At 35.9% G+C, this 22,894-nt stretch overlaps 1 long non-coding RNA gene across 1 annotated transcript; it reads right to left on the bottom strand.

Moving 5' to 3' along the window:
• Positions 1-18,986: 18,986 nt before the first annotated feature.
• LOC125475645 lies at positions 18,987-20,177 on the bottom strand. Its single transcript, XR_007256971.1, has 2 exons — positions 19,694-20,177; positions 18,987-19,589 (listed from the first exon to the last, which is right to left on the bottom strand). It is a non-coding gene; the product is annotated as an uncharacterized LOC125475645 (long non-coding RNA).
• Between the last annotated feature and the right edge of the window lie 2,717 nt (positions 20,178-22,894).

Here is a 22,894-nt window from a genome sequence, read left to right as displayed (position 1 = left end):
GATCCAGCTGGAGGGCAAGCAAGACAGAAGCAAAAGGAAAACCGGACAGAGGGTGGGTCGATGTTTGACACGTGGAACGACAAAGAGAAGCCGAAGCGATGATCGACACGTGAGAGCATTCGGGCCGAAAAAAAATCAAACGCTGGATTCAACGGCAAGAAGGTCATTTTACTGCAGCAGAAAGGGAGAAAAGATCCAGGAAGGAAGGAATGGGAGGGCAGCTTGGGGAGTTCACTGCTGGTGAACAGTGCTAGCTCTCACATAATGAACAGTGGTTTTCTGCTGAGATTTAGTATATAGATAATATGTTTAATATTTTTTTGTTCTCCCAATAGCTATACATAGATTTAAAAAGTTAAGAAATAAATTTTTATTGTTAGTTGTGCCACAAATCATGTGGCCCTGTTTTAATCATATTTTTTTAATAATTTTTTTGTTTTCCCAACAGATATAGACGGGGTAGACAGGAAGGAGAGCAACAGTCAAACAAAATAGGGAAGCAAACAGACAATTCGAGAACACACAGCCGAAATAGAGGGTGACTGGATGATGGTCGCGTGTAGTGAATGGGTAAAATAGTCAATCGACTATACAAATATGGAAACAGCAAGAGAAACAGAGCAAAAACCGAGGGGCATTTTTGCCACTTTACTGTCCATGAACAGTATACCTGGGTTGAAAAAATTAAAAAGATATAAATTTTTATTGTTAGTTGTGTCACAAAGCTAGTGGCCCTACTTTAATCATACTTTTTTTGTTCTGCCAATAACTATTCATAGGTTTAAAAAATTAAGAAGATATAAAATTTTATTGTTAGTTGTGCCATAAACCATGTGGCACTGTTTTAATCATTTTTTTTTAATAATTTTTTTGTTTTCCCAACAGATATGGATGGGTAGACAGGGAGAACAACAGTCCAAATAGAGGATCCATCCATGACAGACGCGTGGAAGCAATGGGCAAAAGTGGCATTTCGCTTTCCCAAAAACCAAAGAGAAGAAGAACCGGAGGAAAAAGCCAGGGGCATTTCCGCCCTTTTACTATTGCTGAACAGTGTCGATTTCAACTGAGTTTTAGTAGATATAATGTAGAAATCTTATGAGATCTAAAAGAAGATTATGTAGAAATCTCATGAAATCTAAAATATCTTTCTTATTAATGTTTGATCTTTCCTCATGTAAATTCCTCAATGTCGTATCTCTCTTTTTACTCTGTGACCACTCTCCCTTCACTCCCTGTAAATTTATACTACAGTTGAGTTTAAAGTGTTTTTCTTTATTTTGTGAACTTACTAAACATTTGTACGTGAAAAGCCGCATGAAATTTAGGTACAGCATGCCTAACATCACTGTTATAAAAATCTCCACTAGGAGGTCACCGTCCTAATTAATTTCTAGGAGTTTGAAAATTAAGAATGAGCCCCTAGATTTGACTAGGCCCCCCCTAAACAAAAAATAGATAACTTTCATTTTATATTTTAATTTTTTAATAAATTATAAAAAATTTGTTGAATACTTAGATGAACACTCATTATATGCTTGTTCCCCATGTTTTCAAATATTTTTTGATCTATATGTCATTCTATTTTTTTTCATTTATATATCCCATCACAATTATGTATTTTTTTAAGTATAAGTAAATATGTAACATAAAATTAAAACTATAAAATCGCCTAGGTGCTAGGTCACTCCCCGCCACTCGACTAGCGCCTAGTGTTTTTTTTTAAATCATGCCTAACATTGTTAATGAGAACAACATTTTTGCTTAACTTTTTTTAGCACCCTTTTTCCCACAAAGATTATAGTAGGTAACAACTCTTATTTTGGATTGAACTTTTTCTTCCATTCATATTCGTTTTTCAACTTTTGAACTAGCATTAAGGATTTGTTTGAGGAACTATGATTCTCTTTCTTCCTCTTTCCATCCATTTCCATTCACTCCTCTCACATTTTCTATTTTGTCTTTACATTTCTATAAAAAAAAATAAATATAAGATGTTGACGTGACTTAAACGTAACCGTTTAAATAGGAGAGGAGAACATGAGAGGAAAAAAAGAGAGGAGAGAATGCAACAGCGACACATTATTATAGCTATTATCCCGATCCCGGTGGTTTAGAACCTATTGGTACTTCTATTGGACCTTTCCTGCCAAAATCATCTCCATTGCAGATGTGACCTACTGATGATCATCTTCCTTGCTGCATCCTCTGCAATAACAAAGAAGAAACTTTTCATCATTACAGATGACTAGATGTTTGTTAAGGGCTCGTTCAACAACCATTTAAATTTTTAATTTTTACTTTTTCAGTTTTATTTTTGTGAAACTTGTTTGGGAAGTGTTAAAAAAAAATTGAAAATTGAAACCGAAATCAAAGCATATCTTAATAACGCCAAAAATTTTAAAAAAAAAAAAAAAACTTTCAGTATTTTGTTCTTTTAAAATTAAAAACAAAATAAGAATCAAACAGCCAAAACAATAATTTAATGTACATGAGAGATAAGAGAGAGGGAGGGTAACTGTGTATTGGATCTTCTGAAACATCGGCAACAATTAATTTTGATGATAACAATAGCAATACAAGGAAGGGAACCATTTTCATTAGTAGAGATATAAAGTTTGGCTCCTGCATTCCCCTAGCCAAGCTAGTAAGCTACCCATGTGTGTGTTTATACAGAGAGTTTAAATAAAAGAAAGTTACATGAGTTTAAATAAAATTTCACATATATAAATGCAACCTACACCAAAACGCGTTTTATCCAACCAAATGTTATGGCTGTGGATTTGCTGTCCCGTAATGCATGTCCCGTTTGTGCCTCTTTGTCTATTTTTTTTACACGTCTTTACGCTTAACAAACCATTAGCACTGTTAATTCTTATTAAAAAAACAATAAAAAATCTGTCTCGTCTTCTAACCTAGTTGGCCGCCGCCGCCGCCTTCTTCATACCACCAAAAAACAGAGTCTGGAAAGACGACTTCATGAATCTAAATGATATCGTCAAACATTAGATTCGATTTGAAATTGCAATTGATCATATTGCATAATCTGGGTTTGTGTGGTTTTGAATTGAATTTTGTTGAAAAGATTAAAATTTTAGAAAGAAAGGCACTGCTTAAGTCGGTTTTGTGCGTTTGTAGGGAAGATCTTTGCTGGAAAGTCTTCTATGATTCTGATATGCCATCTTTAGCGGCTGCTGTGTCGAAGAAAATGATTGTTCCTGATAGCTAGAGTGACGACTCTTCGTCTTTGACGGAGCAGTTCTGTTCTGTGGTATCAATTAAAATCTTATGCTTTCAATTCGAGGGAAGAGTGGATTTCTACTTGGAGCACCAAGAGGCCATGGCAGCAAACCAGCTTAACAGAGTTAAAACGGAGAAGATTGCGATGAACTGGGGCTAAGACGAGATTTTTTAATTTTCTATTATGTTTTAATAAAACTTAACAGTGTCAGTGTCTTTTAAATGTAAGGACAGATGTTAAAAAATTAGACAAGGAGACACACACGGAACATGCATTCCGGGACAGCAGACCCACAGCCAAATGTTATTGCCAGGTCAAGGTTTCTGCATCTGCATGCCCATCAAGTCATCCAAATTTATGTTCAAGTAAAATTCTTAACATTTTATAGATTTTTTGCCACCTCACGTAAATTTCTATTTTAACATTATAAATCGTTGTTCCAAAAATATAAAGTGTAAAAAAAAGTCATAGAAATTCTCTTTTGAAAGAGTTTTTTTTAGCATTTCTCTTATGTCCAAATGACTTGCAATTATGGCAAAACGAAATTTCTTGTTATTATGTTGGAGGTTTTCAATATCTAAAGTTTTCAATGTCAAATGTCAGTGCCTGATTTTTTGTTAAGCATGGAAGAAAATAAAATAAAGGATTGGACCAGAATTATGGAGCCTGTCAATGTCATTGTTTGAATCTTCCAAACCCCCGACTAACTCAAGCATGCTCCTCACTCTATATATGAGGATGTGAGGAATGTCCTACTTATTTTTAAAGTATGGAGTATTTAAGCAGTATTTTACATATCATATTATAAGTTGGAGAAAATTAACATATTTTTTTGTCTTTCTACTTATTTTATAATACGTGGAGTATCCGTTTGAACACTGAAAACTAGAAAAAAATTCTCCCTACCCAAAAGTTTCAAAGATTAATGTCATATACTAATTCCAAGTCGCACATCTCTCTTATAAGTAATACACTTGCAAGTGTTGTAGGTTAATTATCAAGAAGTAATATTCGCATTCACTTTTTTCTCCCACATACGCAACTTCACAACGCTATTGCAAAAATCTCTTTTTCCTAACGTCAAATATTCAGCGGCTGTCTTTGCTTCTCTCTCGCATGTCTGTTTGGTCATGTAAAGGTACAATCTATATTAGAAAGGAGAAGGAAAAAAAGAAAGAAAAAAGAACTATGCGGTACGCAAATGAAACCGCATTATTTTACAATAATTCCTGATGAAAAGTTGTTTACAATCATTAAACTTGTAACAAACATAACTCAGACAAATTCTAATTAGTCAGATGTACCACCTAAAGTGCAGAGTCAAACAAATGCAGGCAGATATGGAAGCCCTCATGGCAACCAACAAAAGACCAGAGAACCGTTTGAGACCAAAATTTTCGCTGCTCGGCAAGACTATGTTGGAGTTTTGAATGGAAAAAACCATGAGTTTATTTTAATCTGCACTCGTGGATTAGTTTTTTGCAGATTTCAAATTATAAGTCTTACACAAGTAGACTCAGCGTATTGAATTAAGTATAGATTAAAAGAGTTTGGTATGGATTAGGATGCAGTCCATGATTAGAGCAATTAAGATAAGGGCTCGGAGACCTTGGGATCTCAGAATTAATCCAATCCTTATGTGTGTGTGTGTGTATTTTCAGATAACTATGAGTTTGTATTCAAATCAAACGACACCACTGTAAAAGGCAGTTGTTTATTCTCGTCCAAAAGGCGTGAACAAGTCTATAAATTTACCAACCCATTCCATTCAAAATATCAATTTTTTAGACAACTCAATTTTCATATAACATTAATATTTTGGAGAGAAACACTCAGAACGTTCGACGCAATCAAAGCCCTAGTGCAAAGACTTTGATTGTGATAATTGAATCCTGGTGATAGAAGCCTACAAGAACTACTGCACAAGTGTAGAGGCCAAATTATCTATTCTAAAATTGAGGAGGAATTGATTGTTCATTCAGCTACAGTCAATTGTTTGCCCCTTGATTTCATCTCATTTACAATAAAACCATGAGATTTGGGCTGGGTTTGAAGGGTATTTATTTGAACTCAGAAGGGTAATTTTGTCCGGAGGGTTTAGGACGGATTACCCCTTGATTTCACCTTATTTGCAAGAAACCCATCAGATTTGGGTTGGGTTGGAAGGGCAATTTTTTCCTCTTGATTTTGAGCGAATTTGGGGGTTGCCGTGTAGGATTTCATTTTTTGTCCTTCAATGAGGGTTTCGGGGGGATGGAAGCTCTGACAGAGAGAGGAAGAAAGAGAGAGAGAGAGAGAGAGAGAGAGAGAGATGGCGATGGAAAGAGAGTGAGGGGGAGGGGTATGGGTGATGGATTTCAGAAGTGGGAGAGTGGGGATGGTCAGAGAAAACCATACGGGTCATCCGGATCTGCCGCTGCATGCCTGGATTTCCAAAGATAAGTTCATTTTTTTATTGTTAGCTTAGATTGCCATCGTTTCTGCCTTTTTATTGTGGATTATTTTCGATTTTTTTAGTGTGTTAGGTCAAGTTTTGGGGGATTCATCAGAGATATTAATTTCCCTTATTTGTTTTGTTTTCTCTCATTTTAGACATTCATCTCTCTTTTTGTCTGTTTGTTCTCTGTTTTAAGGTCGGTTGCTTTTTTTTTTATTGGGTTATTTTGTGTGGCTTTTTATTTATTTTTCCAGGTTATAGATCTGATGGTTTTTTGTATACCAATCTTGGTTTTGTTTTTCCTAGAAAATTGTTTTTATCTGATTGTGGGTTCATGGGTTTTAATTTCTTTCGTTCGTTTCAGGTTGCAAAGCAGGAGGTTTTGACCTGAGGGTTCAGTTCAAGGTACTGTTATTATTATTTTTAGTTCTTATAGTTTAATGTTTCGAACTGATGTGATGATTTGGTTGTGAAATGTGGGATTTATGTTCAGCTTATGTTGCCTATGTGATGTTCTCTATTTTTATTGCTGGGTAGGGATTCCATAGATTCTAGGTCTCTAGAAAACACATCTTTAGTTCTATGAGAGGAACTAATTAACACATTTTTCCTGAATCTCATAAGCATGCAAGAAGCAAAACAAGCTAAGAGTCATTTATACAATATAAATGCATGAACTCTGTTCAAATTCTTACTCTTATTCTCTCTATTTTTTGGCTGTTTAGTTTGGACTCCCACGCAACGTCATCATTTTGGTATGCATATGTGATTCTTGGTTTGAAGAACAAAAGTTACCTTTATTTTGAAATTGCAATTTAGTTGCTATCTATGTCTGTGTCTGGTTGCTCCTTAGGGAGTGAGTGAGGGCACACAATAAGCAATCATGGGACGCACTCCATGCTGTTCTAGGAGAAATGAGAAAAGGGTTTTATTTTCTTTGCCAATCTCTGCAAGAGTTCTCAACTTTATTAATTTTTCTACACTTTGTAGGTTTGAGGGGGTGCAGGAAGAGGCCAGACATCAAACATGGAAGCTTCACTAAAGAGGAAGACAACATTATCTGCAGCCTCTACAACCAGATAGGAAGCCGGCAAGTAAACAAATTTAAATGGTTTTTTTTTTTTTAATTTCTTGATTTATAATCTGCAACATTTAATTCCTTTACATGATTTTGTCTAGAATTCGTTTAAAGATTTAAAATTTCTCTCCACTCTATTAATGGGTTTGATTTTTCCCCATCTGTTTTGTAGTTTAAGTCTACTGAGTTCTGCGGATGCACTCAATTGCAATCATCTCTTCTACAATTAATCTCTACATTCATTGTTAGATGTATTAATACTTGGATGGTGGTTGATCATATTGCCATCTATTTTGCAGTTGGATGTATTAATACTTGGAATGTGTGTGATCATATTACCAGTGTTTGCTTATTTTTTTACAGCACTTGCACTGTGAAGTCAATGAAATCGGGTTCCTTTTGTCCAGTTTATAAAATTTCATATCAGCGCAGAAGTATGAATCATGATAATTTTATATTTGTGCTAAACTGTTAAAGGCTACAATTGTTTTATGTGAAATCATTTACTTTCATCATAATGAGTTTACTTCTAGGACAGTGCAACCTTTAAAGGGAAAGGATACGTTCAGACCAAAAAACAAAAAAAAAGGGGAAAGGATACATCCATTCTTTTGTTTAAGATCAAAACTATTTATGAGTCATATTTATAAGCAAGTGTTTATATTAGGAGGTGGTATGTTGACTAAGCTTTTCGGTTAAAAGGTGGAGGTGTCTTTGAGGTTTAATACAATACATAGGTGGATTCTTTAATATTAGATTAGATTTTCAAATTTTTTAGTACGTTAGGTCCGGTTTTGGGGGATTCATCTCTCTCTTTATTCCCTTATTTGTTTCATTTTCTCTTATTTTGGGGATTCACTCTCTGTTCTGTCTGTTTGTTCTTTGTTTTAAGGTCAGTTGCTTTTTTTTTTTGTGGGTTTTCAGTTCGTTAATTTGTTTAGTTGTTGTTAATTTTACAGTTTAATTGTTTCCCCTAATCTAGATTGTTAAGTTTTGGACCTTTTTGTTCCCAAAATCCACATGAACTGAGCTTTAGTGCTTAAAGGAGACCTGGGTTTTATTCTGTGCTGGAGTTTATAATGTATTTAGATTGGGAACACAATCTTTGTTGAATTCTAAGTTTTTATCCACTTTTGCATTTTTCCCCTTCAATGGTTTCAATTAATTGTTGTTTTAGTATAACTATTTCTGTCTAAGCTGCGAAATTAGGTGTAAGAAAATCTTTTGTGTACTTATATGGAATTGTTGATTTCCATGGAAGCTAAGGATGTGTGTAATTGTATTGTGGGCTTTTGGATCTGTTGGCTTTTCTGTTTTGATCAAAATTGTTGATTTCTTCAGTGAAATTGAGTTTTAGCCTCGAATCGGAGATGTGGGTGCTTGAGAACGTTTAATTTTTACATGCATTGTAAAGGGTTTGTAATTGTAAACATGTTTGAATCTTATACTTTCTATTTTTTTTTTCTTTTTTTGTTTGCATTTTTTAGGCAAGCAAAATGATGTAAACTGGCGATTTATGGTGGCTTTGAAAGGGTGACTTGCTCTTATAAAGTTCTGGAAGATAAACTGCTTTGGAGCCAGAAGCACTCAGTAGCCAGAACAGCGACCTTTCTCTCCCTTATCGGAAAATGGGTGCTTTCAAGGTGAGCCGCAATGCTCTTAATTTCAAGTAATGGGTTTGTGTTACTGTGCAGATCTGCCGAACTTCGCATTTAGTTTCTTGGAATTGTTATTTTTTTTTTTCAATTATATATTTTAGTGCTATTATGTTTGTCGTTCAGTGCTGGAAAATTGGAAAGCTCTGGAAACAATATAGTTTTTGAGCTAATGTGAAGATTTTGGGTTGAATACTTCGATTCCGTTTTTCTATTTGCACTTAGAAAAAGAGAGGATTGTGGTTAATTATTGTGATGTGAAGATTATTCATGGTTTGAAAACCCGTAGCAAAGCGCGGGTATTCTTGCTAGTTTATGTCTATAAGGACATTGCAACCCTTACTGTTCTTGGTATTAGGATTTAGGACTAGGGCTTTCATTTTGATAGGCTGATTTGTTTCGCCCATAGTTTTACTTTAGGTATGGTTAGATATGTCGTGTTGCAATTCTTTTGATTTTTTTTTTTTTTTTTTTTTAATTTTTAATATTTTTTGTCAAACGATAGATTTTGTTAGATTAGCTTCGATGGAGTTCAAACCCACGTCATCATGCAATGGCTCAACTCCTTTTCACCACTGTGGTAAAAGGACACTTGCCAATTGTTTTGAAGAACCTTTTATGTTTTCAAGTGACACAATTTGAGTGTATGTGAAAAATATATTGGCACCCTCGCATTCGGAAATTGCTCATGGTGTGGGTATCCCACTTCAGTTGGATCATGCTACACGTGAAAAATTATATGGCTACTATGCTAGAATTTTTGTCGATGTGGATCTTTCTACTGACTGGCCTTCATCTATTATGGTTGAGCGGGAACACGGTTTCTCTGTTGATATTATTTATGAGAATTTGCCTCCAACTTGTGGACATTGTGGTGTAATTGGCCATAAGACGAACAAATGCCGACATTTAAAGGATCGTAATCTTTCGTATGGGATGCAGGCAAATGTTGAGGTTCATCATCACGGACGATCACGAACTCATCAGGTTTATCGTCCAAAACCGTCAACTAAAATTGTTTCACCTTTAGTTGGTACTATTCACAAGGGACGTTCTCCTTCAGTTGAAATTATTCACAAAGAACGTACTTTTAAACTTCATAATGATGTGGAGGTTCCATTGTGTAGCTCTCTTGAGCAACGTCATATTGAACAATTCAACTATTTTGCGAATCAAATACTAATAAGTCTTGTGAATAATGAGTTAAGTGTGTTGGCTGACAGAGTAATTGATTTGTCGGCAGTGCATCATGAACAGATAGAAACAAATGCAGACGGATTGCTTTTTGTGTTACAACCAACCAATAACATTGGTAATACCTCTGTTTCCCCACCTCGTAATTTGAATAATACTGTTACAGGTGAGATTGGAGATGAGGATAGTGAAGGAAATAATATTGACAACGTTGATTCTGATGATGATGAAGATGCCCCATCTGGTTTTGGCTTGACGAAAGAGGTTGTGGATATAGGTAAGGATCCCAATGACTTTAATCTAGTTCTTAGTAAATCTCAGTAGAAGAAGCAAAAGAAAAAACAAAAAGTTGATGTAGCTAGGCAAGAAGAACCCTATGTTACTAGGGCAGAAAGACAAGTTATTTCAACCTCCAAATGAAGCTAGTTTACTGGAATATTCGTGGTATTGGTAATTCTGATACGCGTATGGAGCTTTCCAATGTTTGTTATTCCCATCATCCGGATTTGGTTTGCATTTCTAAACCTATGGTTACTTTTAATTCTATTTCTTCTACTTATTGGAATTCATTACGTCTTTCTTTGCTTAATGCTAATAACATGGGTGATTCACTGCCTAATATTTGGGTTTTGTATTATACGAGTTATTGTTCTCCTACTATGATTTCTTCTTCAGGGCAACAAATTACTTTTCAGGCTTCTTTTGATGGTGTTCTTTCTCAATTTACTATTGTTTATGTAGCTACTACTTTGAGTCTTCGACGTGCCTTATGGTGCGATCTTTTAAGTATTCGATCTAATACTACATTACCTTGGATGGCAATTGGTGACCTTAATGCTATTCTTGGAGCTCATGAGCAAATAGGGGGTCATTTACCTACTCGAACTTCGTGTAAAGACTTTTGTAGTACTACTGAGCTTTGTGATTTTACTCATATAGATACTACTGGTGCTTTTTATACTTGGAGTAATGGTTGGAGTGTCTGTGATTACTTGGAGAGGCATCTTGACTGCTCCCTTTGTGACACACGCTGGTTACAGTCTTGGCCTCATACGAGTTGTTTAGCTTTGCCCATGGTAGTTTCTAATCACAATTGTCTTGTTTTCTCAGCATCTGCTCCTCTTCTTGGAGGACCCTGACTTTTTCAATTTCAATCTATGTGGACTTTACATTCAAGCTTTTCTGATTTGGTTGCTAAGTTTTGGCAGTCAACTATTGCATACAGGTATCCCATGTTTGTTATGTTGGAAAAGCTCAAGGTTCTTAAACGCTGTCTTCAAGATTGGAACTCTACTGTTTTTGGTGGTGTTAATAGAAATGTCACTATTGCTAAAGAAAAACTTCACAATATCCAAAATATTATTTCTTCTGATGGGAATTCTCATGAAAGGTTTAATGAAGAAGTTGTGGCTAAGGCAGCTGTCCTAGATGCTCTTCATATGCAAGAAGCCTTTTGGAGCGATCGTGCTCGTATTAATTGGCTTACTAAATGTGATCGTAATACTGCTTTTTTCCATGTTTATGCTCGAGGTAGGCTTTCTTCTTCCAGGATTATTACTCTTTTGGATGGGGAAAATGTGTTCTCTTCCACTAATGATTTTGTTGGTCATGTGGTAAACTTTTATCAGTCTTTATATAACTCTCTGTTCACTCCAAATGGAATCGAGGATGTTTGTAGTGTAATTCCACCTATGGTTAGTGAAGAGAAAAACCTTGCTCTTTCTAGTTTACCTTAAGCTAATGAAATTAAAAATGTTGTTTTTTCCATGGATCCCTTAAGTGCTCCAGGACCTGATGGCTTTCCAGGTTCTTTTTATTAGTCATGCTGGGATATTGTTGGTTTAAATGTTATTGCATCTGTACAAGATTTTTGTTAAGTGAGGCTGGCTTTATCCAAATGCTAATTGCAATTTTGTGGTCCTTATCCCTAAAGTAGAAGGGGCTGCCACCATTGCTCAGTATCAGCCCATTGCTCTTGCTAACTTTCTGTTCAAAACTATTCCTAAGATTCTCGCTAATTGACTTGGCCCTATTACCACTCGCATAATTTCTCCTCATCAATCAACATTTTTGAAGGGTAGACGTATTTCTGATTGCATTGGCCTAGTTTCAGAAAGGTTCAATTTTATGGATAAAAATGCATTTGGTGGTAATGTGGGCATAAAAGTTGATATTGCTAAAGCTTTTGATACTTTGAATTGGAATTTTCTTCTTCATGTGCTTTCTCGCTTTAGGTTTTCTTGTATTTTTGTGGCTTATGTGCATGTTTTATTACAATCAGTCATCATTCAATTTTAGTAAATGGCACGCCACATGGATTTTTCTCTTGCTCTCAAAGTGTCCGTCAGGGAGATCTTCTTTCTCCACTTCTATTTTTGTCTAGCAAATGAAGCTCTGAGCAGAGGTTTATCTTTGTTTTTCTTTACTGGACAGATTACTACTATTTCAGCTCGACGAGGTTATGGCCCTCCAACTCATGTGTTATATGCTGATGATCTTTTTATTTTTTATTTTTTGTCATGGGAATGTTCAATCTCTTCGTTCTCTTCGAACTTTTTTGGATAAGTATGGTTCTACATCAGGAAAACTTGTTAATGCAACTAAGAGTACTTTTTAGCTCGATTCAACCTCTGCCCATCGTAGAGTGCATATCTCGAGATATCTTGGCTTTCGTATGGGTGTTGTTCCTTTTACTTATCTTCGGGTTCCCATTTTTTTCGCAGTAAGCCAATGAGAATTCATTTTCAAGTTATGGTAGATAAGGCTAAAGCTCGTCTTTTAGGTTGGAAAGGTAAACTTCTCTTAATGGTCAGACGGCTCCAATTGGTGCATTTTGTTTATCAAAACTTGTTTCTTCATAGCTTCTCAGTTTATCAATCGCTAACTTGCCTTTTAAAGCATCTTTCTGCTTGTGCACAAAATTTTATTTGGTCAGGGGACTTGGCTTCCCTAAAGTTAGTCATTGTTGATTGGAGTATGGTGCGTAGACCTAAGCATGAAAGTGGGCTTGCTCTTCGTGATTTGGCTGCTTTGAACTTAACGGCTTTATTTAGTTTTGGTTGGGATGCTTTACAATCTTCTTCTTTGTGGGGTTCTTTCGCTCGTCAGCATTTTCCTCTTGCGGCCTAGTATAAATAAGATATTTATTTACAGTCCTCTATGTGGCATGGTTTGAAGCGGGCTTTGCCTATTCTGAATAATAATTGTCGATGGATTATTGGTGATGGAAAGTCAGTCTCTTTTTTGTTCAACAAATGGTTGGATAGACCGATTATTGGCCCTTCATTGTCTTCGATCATTTCACTTACAGTTCTTCCTCGGGTTTCAAATGCTATTGAAGCTCAAAGTTGGTCTTTACCATATTATTTTATAGATTTATTCCCTTTTGTGGTCCAACAGATTCTTCTTTTACCTTTGCCTTTAAATGTAGAGAATGACAAATTGATCTAAGAGACTTCATCGACTGGGAAATTTTCCTTTTCTTCTAGTTATCATCTTATTCGAAAAAAACATAATGATTGTGCTTGGGCTAAGGTTATATGGTAACGTTTTATTCCGCCTCGATTGTCTATTTTGGCTTGGCGGCTTTTCCATGACAAACTTCCTACCGAAGGTGCACTACAACGACTTGGTATCTCTCTGGCATCCATTTGTTGTTTATGTGATAGTTCTGAGGAATCTAGTTTTCATCTTTTCTTCGGGTGCCGGATATCTAGGCAGCTTTAGAGGTGGTTAGCATGTCAATTTAGTACCTCTTTGATGCGATAAAAGATAGCACACAAATTAAACCCTCTTGTTGACAACTGTAGTATGGATAAGTAGGGATCGTTCTAGGACAGGGATTAGGAGGGATTGCTAATCTACTTAAAACTAACTCAAAAACACAAAACTAGGCTTGAAAATACTTAACTAGACTCAAAGAACTCGAAACAAACTAAAAAGACTCAAAATAGCACAAAATAATCAAATAGACTCAAACTATACACTAAAGGATGATTTGGACGACAATTACCTTTAACTTGACTCAAAACACTTTAAAACACAAGTTTGGACAGATTCTAACTAATTTGACACAACAAAGTAAAGGGGATTGGGTTTTTGACGAATTTAAAGTAAAAACAAACAGATTTAAAGACTCTAAACAATTTGGGCGAAATTGGATGTTAAAATGGGTGAATGGCTAGCTAGAGGGTTCATCTCCACACATGACACATATGCATATAAATCGATTTCCATTTATTATTTCTATAAACCATGAATGACAATGCCCCAAATTAACCGTGAACTGCACAAATTAACTCTCAGATTTTCCTAAATTCATTGAATTGGATGGACAACGCATCGGCAACCAAATTATTCTTCAACAGTTCCCTACATGAACAGCATAATAGAGATACAATCAAAGATCATTAAGTTCTATGAAAATCATAAGTATTGACAAGGCATTCGTACTATGAACTGCATGATACTCCTGCCATGGATTTACTTAACGCAATTGTGACTAGCAACCTCCACTACTTATAAATATAAGTACATAATGATTAGGTGAAATTCCCTTATATTCTAGCATCAAATTCATGCATGCAAACTAAGTGTGCACCTTTAATCAACACACAAGGATAATTTATCAATCAAACAGATAAGTAAATCGCATTCATGTTTTACGAAATAATAACTGGAGGAAATCAATTCATATCACATATATGTTCATGGCTTTGAATCCACCTCTAGCTAAAATGAGTTTAGTTCCTCATGTTCGCACTTAAACAAAGATAACTTAAATTAAACATTGAAAGCAAAAGATAGAATACACCTAGGACGTTCCAACAATCCAAACTTGAATGTGATGGCACGGCTAAGGCTCTCATCTCCTTTCTCCTTGCAAAGCTGCGACACTAGAGGGATTTGTGTGTATGATGAATGTGTGGTGTGAATTGTGGTGAATGATGGGTCGTGAATGAGTCATGCGGCATCATGTATTTATAGGGAGAAAGGAAGGCATAGCAAGGGCAGAAAATGAGGGGAATTAGGACTCCAAATCACCAAAGAACAATGACACTTTCATTCAGATTCCAGGGAGGACAAGGAATGGTCCTTGCAGCAGGAAACATGTCTTCTAAAAGGGATAGGTGCGGCACCAATGTAAGAGAAGGATAGGGCTTCTAGAAACCTAATATTTAGGTGTTCTAATGTCATTTGGATGTCCTCCTTGCAGCAGGAATTAAGGTAGCAAAACATTAGGATAGGATAAGATAAGGTTGGATAAGGTTTGGATAAGATAAGGTTATTTGGATAATGTTTTCTTCTTCATAGCTGATTCCTTATCTTTCAAGTCTTTGATTTAATTCTTTCAGATGTTAAGCACATTCCTAGCCTCTCTTCAGCTTCAAATTCGTCAATCCACCTTTCTCCATGCATATGCTATCCATTCCAAGCCCAAAACTGCTCTAAATAACTCCAAATTGCACTTTCTTGCCAACTTTGTCATTTAAACCTACAAACACACGAAAATAGCTTAAATCGCTATAATAAATAGAAACTAACTTACTAAATGCAAAGAAACAAGCTAACAAAGTCGCATAAATATGTTCCTATCACTATTTGCCTTTTTTAGATTCCCTAGCTACTTTGTGGGATACTTACGTACGGAAGCCTTGTTCCCAATGGTTGCACAATCTCTGGATTTTTGCATGTCTTTCTACTATTTTGGCTATTTAGAAAGCTCAAAATAAGTTTAATTTTTAGGGTCGCCCAATCTATTTTCATCGTTTGTACATGTCTATCAATTCTGGGATCGTTCATGGTGGGAAGTTTATCTCTAGTTATTCTCAGGGTTTTGACGCTCGTATCATCTCTTTTCTGGGAATCCAACCTATCTTTTGCAAGGCACCAACTATTTTTCATGTGCTTTGGTCTTCTCCTTGGTTTCCTTGGATTAAACTTAATATAGATGATTTATCTAAAAGAAATCATGGTCTGCTATTTGTGGAGGAGTTTTACTGTCACAACCCGTCCCGGAATTTTAATTCCGAGGACGTGAAGTTATGAAAATGTCCTTAAACGGGACTAAGGGGCGTAAAATATGTTGTAACTTGATGATTTGGGGATTGGGTAGGATCCCACATCCCTCAAATCTCTCCCCCATTTCTGCATCTTGTCTCTCTCTCTCCTCCCTCACAAATCTCAGAGTTCTCTCTCTCTCTCTCCTTCGAACTCACACTGACCACCCACAAAACCACCCTAAAACTATACCAACGAAGGATCTAAGACCACCATCGTACTCCTGAGGACCACACGAACACGATGGTACCAATTTCAGGTGAGTTTCACTTCGGAAAACATGGATTTCAATTTCACTGTGCGTGTGCACTGTTCATGCACACGTAAAGCTTGATGTTTTTGGGATTTTGAAGCTTGTAGGAAGCTTGGTGAGGTCCTAAGGAAGCTCGGAGTGCTTCGTTTGAAGGATTTTGACGTCGGGATAGCTTGGTTCAAAGTTGGCCGGAGCTTTCGAGGCTTTTCCGGCGAATCCACGGCGAGTTAGGGGTCGAGGCAGGTATGGATGTGTTCGTCTCGTCAATACCTTCATTTTGATATATAGTACGTCGAAAATGGTTAAGAAATGAAGAAGTTATGACACTTTGAAGTTTACCCAGAAATTTCGGCAAAACACCCACCTCCGGCGAAACCAGTCCGGCGACGCGAGGAAGAAGACGCCCGCGTGGGCAGCGCGTGAACAGGGCGCGTGGGGGCGCGTGAGAGCTCCAAATTGAGTTCTGAAAATTGTCACGTGTTCGTGACGTCGTGTAGATCACCGTGGTATATTCACACACCCAAATCGAGCAACGTATGAGAAATTTATTGACGAATGTTTGGTGTATGCGCGTTAAATAACGATAATTTGGTTACTTTTTGTATAGGTGAAAATTATACAGAAGAAGAATGTAACCAATCTAGGGGAGGCTCAGGGACCTACGAGACGTCGATGTGATCTGTGAGTGGGCAGTTATTTTTCAGTATATATACATATACGTATGCTTGACGTATTTACCAGAAAACGTATTTTAAAAGAAATACGAATTAAATATCTTGTCATACATGCATCATATTTTAATATGTGCATTACCATAATTATGCATATTGTTGCATGGTGCTGAGGAGGCCCAGGTAAGCTACATTCGATATACGTATGAAATACATTTGATATACGTATGAAATACGTTTGGAATACGATTGAAATACTATGGAAATACAAATGATTTATGATTGAGATTTGATTGAGATACGTTTGAGATAGAGATGTGATATGTCATTCCTTTTATATAATTGGTGGTTATGCGTGATTAGTTGCATATACGTTACTTATATATTCAAATATGCATATGTCTATTTATGCGTATTGGGTGCTGTGGATGCACAGGTAAGTGCTAGGTAAAGGTTATTCATATTTACATTCAGCAGTAGTTTGAGATGCTTAGAGAGCTCATAACCTGATCCCCGGTGTTAGTGCTCGCCTTGAGCAGGGCCAGCCTTCACGTGATGTTCACCTCCCCCGCACCTTATGCTCAACTTGGATCCAAGCTAGGTGCATAGCCTGTCGTACAGACCACATGAGGTGGTTCCGACTCGTAGGTGACGTGCGATTATTCGCCCAGCTTCACGTGATCGTAGCACTAGAGCGTATTTATACGTAACACCCAGTCCTGTCGTACAGACCACATTAGGTGGTTCCGACTCGTGGGCAGGTTCAGTTGTTTAGTTATTGAGATTGAGATTTGAGCTCTAGATTCAGCCGTACAGGTCACTTTAGGTGACTCCCGGCTGCCAGTAACATGTTATTGATATGGTTTATACTTGAGCACTTACATATCATTATGAGGCTTTGATTGGCATACCTGTGAGTATGATTGGTATACCTGTGAGTATGATTGGTATACCTGTGAGTGTGATTGGCATACCTGTGAGTATGATTGGCATATCTTGAGCATAATTGGCATACCCTTGAGCTTGATTGACATATCTATACATACGTATATATGTTTATTTTCTGGGAAAGTATACATGTTTTACGGAGAGGGGTTACAAAGTTTTGAGAAGTATTTGGACTTGGAAAAGATTTGTTTTACTGACCCACTCAATTTTGGTTTTGCGCCCCTCCAGGTTCAAGAATTGCAAAGGTGTGGTGACTACGAGGAAATTCAACGGTGTTCTGACAGAATGGACCAAATGAGGACTCACCTTCGGGTGGTTCATCTTAGAAGTTGTATTTTTTTAACGCTTCCGAACTGTGTAAATGGTTACGTTACTCTCACGTGACGGCCAGCATGCCCTCCTTCGGGACGGGGTGTGTCATTTACAGGATTGCCATGGTCAGTTTCTTGGTTGTTTCTGCTAAGGGATTGGTCATCACAACTCTTTTTGTGTAGAATTATCATCATTTATTATTGGTATAGAGCTTGCATATCAATGGGGTTGGCATTGTCTTTGGCTGGAAAGTGACTCTTCTAAGGTTATTTCTGCTCTCCAATCTACTTATTTTGATCCTCCTTGGCCTCTTCAAACGCAATGGTTTATTTGTTCGAAAGATGACTTTCTATGAGCTTGTTTTCTCCAACTTTGGTATAACATTATTCCACTCTGATGGTGGTCCGTGCCGCTTTATTTTTAGACAATGTTGGCTTTCCTGGTTTCTGCTTCTCAAATTAATGTGCATCTCGGCATACAAGTTTGTCTCGCTTTCTTGTTTTATTTTTTTTTCTTAACCTTCTGATGTTCCTTGTTTCTGTTTCACAGGGTTAGACCTTTAGGTTCGTCTTTAGAAGGGTTAGGTTTCATGTCCCCCCCCCCTCTTTCTTTTCCTTGTATCTTTGTTGTTTTTGTTTCTAGAAGGATAAAGTTTATGTCCCCCTTCTTTTCATGTATTTTCTTTATTCGTGATGAAAAAATGTCAAATCACGTGTTTTAGTTATGAAACAGATTCAAAATGAAATTTGTTATGAGGTTTCGATCTCCAATGTCCAACGTAAATTAATAACTTTGTCAATAACTCATGCTCAGGGAGTGGAGAACAACTTGTATGGCATAGGTTCATTGCGACATACAAGTTGTTATCTTCTCCTTCACCCTCATTTTTGGCTTCTAATTTCACATGCATCATGTTTACCAAGTTCAGATATAATAAAGCCGCATTCCCATAGCTTATACATTAATGGTGCTGCTTAGATATACTATTAAAACTTAGTTGTGGAATCAGAAGTTTGGAGTCAATTATATTTGACTCAAATCCTCTCCAATTCATCGAGAAAAAAAATTAGACGTTTTTTTGGAAAACTTGGCAAGAAATTTATTGAGATGAGAAAAAAAGAAGTTATACCTAGCCAATGAGGGACATAAACCTTATTCTTCATAAAGCAAGAACAACAAAATACAAGAAAACAGGAAGGGATATACACCTTATCCCTTTTGAAAAAGAAAATACAAGAAAAAGAAAAAGGGAAGACATAGACTTTACCCCTCTTGAAAAAGAAAATACAAGAAAAAGAGAGAGGCGGACATAGTATCAAACCCCTCTAAAATAAAACTTAAAAGGTAAGAACCTGCAAAACAAGCTGCAAAACAAAAAAAGAAAAATCCAAAAGGATTAGGTAAAAATGAAATTTGGATTGAGCCGGTTTAAGCATTTTCCAACACATCAATAAAAAAGCGTCTAACATTTGAAAAGTTTATATATTTCAAAACATCTACACTTCTCCCACGTTTCAATTCTATCAAAAAAAAAAGTTTATCGGAACATAAAAACTTCATCAAGTAAACCAACTTACATATGGTTCGATCGGTTTAATGCACACCCCTAATTTTTTGTTCTATGTACTGGCACTGGTGGTCGTGGCGATCGCCCACGATTATAAGGATTTGGTACGGGAATCTTTCTCACAATACGCAGATGCGACCTGCTGATGATCTTTTCTACTACATCTGCAGTGACTAATGAACTTTCATTATTGACTAGTTAACAACTTACAAATCATATATAGATGCTAATCAAACAACGATTTATTGTATGAGAGAGAGAGAGAGAGAGTAACTACCGTGCTTTTGATTTTCAGAAACGTTGGCAAAGACTAATTTGGATGAGAACAATAGCAATAGAATGATGGAAATCATGTAAACAACGTTGGCCTTGTGAACCATATTGTATCAGCTCGAGACACAAGTTTGGCTCCTTCGTTCCCATATAACTAATTATATATAATGTGATGTCTAAACGCATTTTAAATTTGTTTTTTTTTTTTTTTTGTACAAGTAGTTGTTGACCTAGAACTGCCCAAGTCAAGGGTTTTGTCCCTTATCATTTTATGAGCTTTCCATGCTCAACTTTATAATTTGTTAAATTTTTATATTTCTTTGATTTTTTTGATTTTTTTTTTTTTGTTTTTGCTCGTTATTTTGGAATTAGTTTTTGTATAATCTTTGGTGTTTTTTTTTTTTTTTTTACAAACATTTTGATATAAAAAAAAAGTTTATATTTTTGAGTTTTTTATGGATAAGTAAAAAATTGACAGGTATTTATAGAGTTTTGGAGAAGTTTTGGTATTGAATCTAATTTAGATTAATTAGTAATATTATTTTGACCGTTAGATTTAAATGTGAGTTGTTGAATCTTTTTTATTATCGTTATAATTGATTAAATTGGATTGAGCCGTTAGATTAAAAAAAGATGTAGCTAGGTACGCATCACTAGATCATAATTCAGGAGGCGCGACATCCAATGGTGACAACGGCTTGTGCATATCAACCGTAAAAACTAGGCTTGCTATGAGCCCACCCGCATTGAATCTTTCTATTATGTTTCTTTTGACCTGCATGCCCGCCACTCCCCCTTTGGAGATAATTTGGACCAAAAACTCGGGTTTTAACCATAAACGTCCCACTCAAATTTATATCCAAACAACTTGCACTTGCATGCACCACACTCGAAATAACAAAACGATCAAAATCACGAGTTAATGAAATTGTGGAAATTTCTTGTTGTTATTATGGCTGAGGTCTCCAATGTTGACATCTCCTATGGAATTAAGCATGGAAGAAGACAAAACTAAAGTTTGCAGATTGGACCAGAAAAAGAAGCCTTCTTAGTTTTCCTTTGAATGGAAGTTTTAACGAAACACTTCCAGTACTGTTTACTTTTAACGAAAAATGACATTTTACCTTTCTTGTTACTATTCACTTACACATTGATTTGTCCTTTTTCATTAAAACTAAAAGTTTTTTAAAACTTTTCGTTAGTTTTCCACTGAATTTCTTCCAAACCTCCATCTAACTCATGACTAATGTATGCTCCTCGCATTGTTTGTGAGGATGTGAGGAATGTCCTACTTAGAGAGATTTTTTTTTTTAAGAGGTGATGTTATGAAGGGCCAAATTTTTAAATCGAACAATGTGGTTGTGAATGATTCGATTATTATGTTTTTTACAAACAATATTATTGATGAGTCGATTTTATACTATATATTATTCCCTATTCTTGGTATATTTTGGTTATTATTTTGATGAGATTTTGATGCTTTGTTATGTATTTCCAATATAGGACGTGCAGACTTGTTCGGAGCATAAAGTGATCAAACGGTGGAATTTTGAGTCATTCTAATTGGAGCGGCTTCGTGAGTTTGTCAATAAGGGTGTATTAAAATTTCATAATTTTATCTTGAAGTATCTGTTCATGGCGAATTAATTTATGGCCAGCGTGCAGTGTTGGCAGATTGATTGGGCTACAAAGTTTGTTTGCGAGTTTTGGGCTGGAAAATGATGGATTTTGGACTTCGGTTCTTCTTGGAACTTGAAGAGGAGGTCCTAATCTTTAATTTGATTCATTTTGGGCCTATTTTGAAGTCCTGAAGGTCCAGAAATGTGGCTTCTCCTTTGCTAGGCAGATTTTCTAGTCAAAATAGGAATGTAATTTTTAGTTATCCTTCTATTATCTTATTTCCTAGTTTTTAGAAAACCCTTCTATGAGGGTTTTAATTGGGAGTAGTATAAATAAGGCTTTTTAGCCATTAGGGTTCTCTACGGAGCATGGAGAGAACTTAGCAGAGCTTTGGAGAATTTCAGACTTTTTATCCACAATGTGTTTTCAATCTTTTTCTAGTTAATGATATTTATCTTTGATTTTTAGTATGAGTATGCGTAACTGATTCCTTTTGCAAGGGTTGGGCCATGAGCCATAGCGTGAATATGTGATTTTATTAATTTGCTTATGAATGGATGTATGCTTGCTTTGAATTATTAATCACTGTGATTAAACTATCTATATATTTTAATGATTGATCACCATTAGGATATTTGGACAAGTAATTTGATGCAATTTCTGTTGGAACATCACCCTGAAATTGAGGAGGGCTTCTTGTGATTAATAGTTGTAAGTTCACTTAAGGCAAACATCACGCTCTTAAGGGTTGCATGGTTTTTCAGAGGGTTTTCATAAAGCTTAATGAGTCTTGCATGTTTATATTTGATCTAAACATCATAGACAGATTGCATGTTAGATATATGTTTTTGCTTGAACATCACAAGGGAAATATGCATGAGGAAAACCTAACCTTCAAAGCATGTATGTGGAAATTCATAAGTGATTGGTAAAATTACATAGGATTGTTATTGGTGATGGCTAAACCCTAGTCTTTCCCTAAATTGATTTTAATTTAAAAAAACGTTTTTCTCTTTGCTACCTTTATTTTCAAACTTCTAAATTTCTTTAATTGTTAATTTAATATTTTCGAATTCAAAATTTTTCAAATCTTTGATACAAAATCTGTTTTAATAATTAATTAAGAGTTAGTTTAATTACAAGTTAATCAAACAATCTTTGGGGACAACAACCTTGCGTGAGCAATTATACTACAAGTACCTTGTATTCTTGCAAGTATCTTCAGTGATTTTAACCCTATTTCCACAGGTGGTAAAAATACCTATCAATTATCTACACTAATGGATAGGGGAGTGGCTAAGCCTCACAATGAGCTAACAATAATGTAGTTCAAATTCGCCTTTGGCAAGAATCAAATCTAATACTTCTCACTTACTAGCGAAGAGGAATATCACAAAACCTTAGTACTAAGTGGCGATTATTACTTAAGTGTTGATTAACGTGCTTATTTCCTATTAGTGACATTATTTGATTTGCAAATTTAGTTTTAAAATTTGGTCTTCCTAGCATTATCCTTTTTTTAAGTACGGGGTATTTAATCAATACTATGCATGTCATAATACAAGTGAAGCAAATGATATATTTT

Source organism: the organism of the source record quoted next, unplaced genomic scaffold (assembly GCF_019419815.1).
Source record: "Pyrus x bretschneideri cultivar Hongxiangsu unplaced genomic scaffold, Pyrus_bretschneideri_v1 Contig152, whole genome shotgun sequence".
Classification (NCBI taxonomy): domain Eukaryota; kingdom Viridiplantae; phylum Streptophyta; class Magnoliopsida; order Rosales; family Rosaceae; genus Pyrus; species Pyrus x bretschneideri.
The sequence above is the reverse complement of the archived record's forward strand: the minus strand, read 5'-3'. Positions and strand labels throughout refer to the sequence as shown.